Source organism: Helicoverpa armigera, chromosome 20 (genome assembly GCF_030705265.1).
Source record: "Helicoverpa armigera isolate CAAS_96S chromosome 20, ASM3070526v1, whole genome shotgun sequence".
In the NCBI taxonomy this organism is placed as follows: Eukaryota; Metazoa; Arthropoda; class Insecta; order Lepidoptera; family Noctuidae; genus Helicoverpa; species Helicoverpa armigera.
In genome coordinates, this window is record NC_087139.1 from 3,185,089 (window position 1) to 3,191,513 (window position 6,425).

Sequence of the window (6,425 nt, forward strand, 5' to 3'; positions counted from 1 at the left end):
ACTTTGTCAGACTTCTGAGATACATGTAACTCAATTCGCTCTACATCAATATTTTCAACTACATTCAGCCAATCTGAATATTTCTCTATAAACTTAGACCTACTACGATTTGATATTGCCCAATAATGAGAAATTCGTTTACATACATTCATAATTTGATTACTTAAAGTCTCTAGTTTGATATTTTCGATGTCATCCGAAAGGCACGATGTTTCTGTAAAAGAATTCAGGACATGTTGCATTTTTCATTTGGACTACCTTCTTTAGAGTGCCAAATGTCAAAAATAGTCGTCTTCGAAACAGAACATTTGAAAACTTTACCTAAAACAACATGAAAGCTGAACTTAAAATATAAAGTTTTTTTCTTTACTATGGACATGCATACTTTGACACTCCTTAAACCCAAGAAGGGGCAGAAAGATGCAGATGAAACTTATATGGTTTTATAAGAACATCCTCTTTATTCGAAAAACATTTGCCTCAAGTGCAGCACTGAGCAGCAAAAAGTTATAGGTCCAAATGAAATCAAAGTATACCAAACAAATCTACAAAAACGCTACCTTCAATAAAAAAATAAAATAAAATATTAAACGCATTAAAAAAAATAAAAAAGTAGTTGATAATAGAAGTACATACCTTGGCCTTGGACCTCCATACTGTCACCATACGTAAACACTTGATTTGGAATAGTGACACTCAAAAACAAAGTGTTAAGTTTTGATGACTCACACGTTGCGATAATTAGACTCGAGATGCGCTAACTTCCGATGCACAAAAGTGAATAATAAGTTGACCTTATGACACTGGTATTTAGAGTTTTCGGAAGCTTCTTAACTTGTTAATCACTTAGTAAGTAGATCTAATGGGGATAAGCCGATGACATTTTTCGATTTATGGCCTTAGAGTGAATCACTGTGCATAGCAAGCACCTAATAAAACACGCTGTCGTATGTACATCAACTGAACAATGTCTTTTACACAATTAGGAAGTAACTAAATGCATAATAGACTCCATAGACAACAAGAAGTTTTCTTCATTAAAATTGTAACACCAACCTGGCACATGTCTGGCACTATTTTCCAAACGATATAAACTATTAAAATATTCGTGAACGCAAATTCAATTTCGGGAAAATTCAAAGTTATAAACTATTATTAGTAAGTATATAAACTATTTTTTTATATATAATAATTATCTAACGTTAAACTTTTTGTGGTAGGAAAGATTGATACTAAAAGGGTAGTATTTAAACGCAAATCAAAAAATATCCTTTTTCTATGCAATAAGATTCCGAATTCCCATCAAAATTACTGATTGCACAGCAAAATATTCAACTCAAAATATCACTAAACACACTACAATTTATTTTCGCAGCGCACAGCGATTTTTCCTAAAGCAAAAGCTTTTTCATCAATGCACAGCTAACAATCTTAATGCACATTATACATGTTAACTCTTTTTCTTTTAAATATAGCTTCTATTTTTATATTATTTACAGCAGTTTTTCTGAATAAAACAGCATTTTATTAGTCATAGTCATCTTATTATCTAGACACACGGCAGTGTGTCCGCCAAGTTCGAGCAAAAAAAGCGACACACCGGCCGTGGGTTATATTACACGAACCATTTCGGGCCAAATTTGACCCCCCTATAACTCAAAATCTATTTTATTTACGCATATCAAATTTCTAGTATCTGTTGAGACCCCCTCACTGATCTAAAATACAAAATTTCATTAATATACCTATTGTAGGTCTTGAGATATTGACGTCAGAAAATCGCTATTTTTACTATACACTCACTGACTGACTCACTCATCAAAAACCTAGACCACTTCCAATGGTCGTATTGACTTGAAATTTGGCATGGAGGTAGGTCTTTATGTCAAGGTAAAGGAAAAAATCTGAAAATGGCCAAGTGTGAGTCGGTTTCAAAATAATGAAGGTATTTATACCCCTAAGGAACTAAAACGAACTAAATTTATCTATATGTATATAATATATCTTCGAATGGTCGTACCGATCTGAAATTCGTTACAAAGGTTTGTATTTAGTCAAAGTAAAGTAAAAATCTGAAAACGGCCAGGTGTGAGTCACTTTCGAAAATAACGAATGTGTAACTTTGATCCACGAACATGATATATGATAACATGTCATGTCAGTCAGTTGGTAAACTTAGGCCATTTAGTTAATCTAGTTTATTTCTTTGTAAGAAGCATAGTGCATATTCAAAACTTAATAATAAGAAAACAATAAAATAAACAACCTTACAAAAATAAATGAAATCCCACCCAAAACAAAAATGTGAAAGACTGCCAAGTTCGATGAAATGGGAATACTTCGCCTATAAAAGAAGTGAGATCTGAATAAGTACCAAGTTCCATACACATACCTTAGTTAAAAATAGTTACTTTTTAATGATGTTACTTGGCAAGTTTTAATAGAAAATTAAATACTTGATTCATTGCGTTTAGTAGGTTTATAACAAGGTGTGTGAAAACTTGCCAAATAACATCATTAAAAAGTAACTATTTTTAACTAAGGTATGTGTATGGAACTTGGTACTTATTCAGATCTCACTTCTTTTATAGGCGAAGTATTCCCATTTCATCGAACTTGGCAGTCTTTCACATTTTTGTTTTGGGTGGGTTTATTAATTACCACATAATGAGATCAGCAAAAAATACAAAATTAAATACAAAATTGTAATTTATTGAATTATTAATAAGCGTCCACGCTTCCTTTTTTGCCCAATAGGCCCATTTTTAGCTTCTGCAGGTGGCGCCACGTACTTGAGTTGGATCGCAAGTCCGATGATATGCTTGCACATATAGTTCTTAAAAAAAATGGGGCAGGGGCATTTTTAGTCATTGTCAGTACTTCGTTTTGGCATACATTTCATATAAGTAGTCATTAAAAGGCAGAACTATCATATTTCAGAATGTTTATAGTCAGAATAATATCTTGGCAAAGTTTTGGAATTTTTATTTTCCTGTAAGCAGGCATGCAACATGCAGCAAGCATGGCTTCTGTCACGGCTCCGGCGCTGCGGGGCTCCGGCGGTCCCATGCGAGCTCAGGCCGCCTCGCCCCTCCGCGCCTACGCGGTTTTGAATTGCACTCTAGGGGTAGGGCAGACAAGACTACGTGGAGTCGGTTTTGCTGCGATTCGTTTTCGTTACTAGCTTCAATTTTTCAGTTAATTTGTTCTGCTTTTAGAAATAATGCAATGTGACAGGATTTTTTTGTTACAATAATCATTAAATTTGCCGAGCATGGCTTCTTGAAAATTAAGACAAATATGATGAACAGGTTTTGTTGTACTTACTGGTTAATATACGACTGGGATAGTTATTTTGCTATGAAATATGCAAAATTTGCTGTGCAGTCAGTATTTAATGCTTGTATGTAGTATTTTTGTACAAGAATAAATTTAACTGTATTGCATTATAAGGAAAAAAGTAATGTCATATTGATGTATAATTTCGAATTATCTGCAGTTTGAGTTTTGTTAAACATTTAGTTTATTTGTAGTGAAGTAAGTTATTTGATGTAAAAAAGAATATAAATGATGAGTATTTATTGATAGGCGATTATTTATTTGATATGCAATTTATAATATCCCATACTAAAACCCATAAGCACAACAGGAAAATGTTGCTAAGAAAATAAATAAGTGGGTAGTTTAAAAACTACTAGAACAATACGCTTTTGTAAATGTAGTGGTCAAAGTTTTATACTAGACTTTTCTTTCTAAGAAGTCCGATCAGCTATGATACGATGTTACATCATGAATTTCCACGTTACAATGAAAATCGTTTATAAGGAATAGCCACTTCTCTATGTAATTAACATCAAATTAGCCCCTTCGATATATTGAATATCGCAAACAAAGTATTCTTCATTAAAATGGTACCACCTACCTGGCACGTGTCTGGCACTATTTTCCACATGATGAAAACTATTAAAAACTAGCTGATCCCGCAAATTTCGTACCGTTCAAAACTTCAATGAACCTCTACAAACTTTTTAAAAACAAAATAAGGTAAATCGGTCCAGCCGTTCTGGAGTTTTAGTAAGACTAACGAACAGCATTTTTTTTCTAAGGTCAATTTCTTGAAAATCTAAATTTACCGTACTGTTTTTTTACATAGAATTACCAAACATTTAGTGGTAAAAAAGATTGATACTTTAACTCATAAGCACAATATGAAAATGAAGTCAAAAAAATAAATAAGTGGATAGTTTAAAAAACACGCTTTTGTAAATGTCGTGGTCACACACGGAATGTGGAACGGATGTGTGGGGAGTGTGCAATACACGACTTTTCCAACCAGTCCAAAAATCGCCACGATGCATCATGAAGTCCAGGTTTTATTTTCCAGCTCCCTTCATCAGATCAGTTCGACAGTTCCATATTATTGTATTGCCATCAAAAGAACATAGGGCCAGGCCACAACAGTGCGTTGCGGCGTCGCATCGCAAAAATCAACGACGCATATCATATTAATCGCATAGCTGTGCAATGTTGTTTTTGCGATGCGACGCCGCAACGCACTGTTGTGGCCTGGCCCATACAGTTGCCAATTTCGTCCGTTATCCCTATGATCCTTGGAAGATGGTATGTACTTGGATATAGTACGATGACTGAAACATTCGTTTCCCATCTCGCCACTAGATATCACTGTGCAATTCACGCTCGTTTCTGAATCGCGGTGTTAAGATTCTCCGCGATCGAATGACGCTCCCCGGTGACTTTAGTTCGGTATCGCTTCTCGGCCTTTTGGCTAAGATCAAAGTGTAGTATCTGTTCTTTTCAGCTTAATATCTGAAAGTTCCCTCACTGAGGGACCAGTATATTAAACTGATTTTTGTAAACTGACGGGATGTTCGGGGCTCGCTCCACTCCCGTCACGGGTCGGCCCGGCATTGCAGTGCCGCCGGGATCGGCCCACATAATACATTGAAAATCGTTGACACTGATAGGTACCTACTTAGTTATCTAAGGCCTAAGGTATTAAAAGATTAAAACATCATCTTAGCAGATTCTCTAACCATCTATTTGTAAATAGTCTTTTTATTTTCGAAATATCTTATTCCTTTAAACAGCCTTGATAATAATTTATGAAAACTGTATATTACGTAACAATTTGTTATGTTAGACATAGAACATGAGAAAAAATAACAATTAACACTCATGTTTATTACATGGTACATTAAAACTAATGTTATACAAAGTTTTTACCTCATAACACGCACCTAATAAAACACGCTGTCGTATGTACATCAACTGAACAATGTCTTTTACACAATTAGGAAGTAACTAAATGCATAATAAACTTCATAGACAACAAGACAAGATGTGTTCTTCATTAAAATTGTAACACCAACCTGGCACATGTCTGGCAGCATTTTCCTAACGATGTAAACTATTAAAAGTGCCGGAAAAATTCAAAGTTTTCAATATAAACTATTTTTTATATAAAATTATCTAACGTTAAACTTTTTGTGGTAGGAAAGATTGAACCCATCAGCACAACAGGAAAATGTTGCTAAGAAAATAAATAAGTGGGTAGTTTAAAAAACACTAGTGTTTGAGCTTGCATGCATTCCTTATTCCTTCCATTTCCCTCTCCTAGTTCCAAAAACTGCCACTCACCAAGCGAGACGTGGCGCCACCCTCAATACAAAAAATTTTCGCGCGAGTGCCAAAAAACACGACGCCGGCCGCCATAACGCGCCGCAAATTAAAATCAAAAACTATGTCTAAACTTCAATAAACTTCTTAAACAAGTCAACAACCCCTGCAGGGAGTTACTGGGCGCCCATCAAACCATAAAAAGCATGTGTACAAGTGATCTGTGTACTGTGTGAGTGGATCAAGTTGCAGCAACCGGCGGAATTGTGTGAGTACCTACTGATTCCTATTTCCCATCGGTCCTGTGTGCAGCTTTCCATAAACCTCTCACAGAAAATCTCGTCCAGACTTACAACCTGGATAGATCTGTAAAAACCCTAATGGTCTAGGGCTTACGGTCAACGAAGCGCCGTTCAAGTCACACCACCTAGAACAACACGCTTATGTAAATATCGTGGTTAAAGTTCAATAGGTACTAGACTTTTCTTTCTAACAAGTCCAAACAGCTATGACACTATGTTAACATCATGAAATTCCACGTTTTATCTTCCGGCTCCATCATCAAATTAGTTCGACAGTACTACATACATATAGTATATTGTATTGTCATCAGAAGTACAGACAGTTGCCAATTTTCGTGATCCCTACGATCCTTGGAAGATGGTATTGTACAACATTAGTTTCCTTTTACGCCACCAGATGTCACTGTACAATTCACGCTCGTTTCTCTATCGCGGTGTTAAGATTCTCCGCGATTGAATGACCCTCCCCGGTCACTTTAGTTCGGT

General features: G+C 35.5%; 1 non-coding gene across 1 annotated transcript; it reads left to right on the forward strand.

The window, feature by feature from the left end:
- Window positions 1-4,766: 4,766 nt before the first annotated feature.
- Window positions 4,767-4,959, forward strand: LOC135118319 (U2 spliceosomal RNA). Its single transcript, XR_010277514.1, has one exon. It is a non-coding gene; the product is annotated as a U2 spliceosomal RNA (small nuclear RNA).
- Window positions 4,960-6,425: the final 1,466 nt, after the last annotated feature.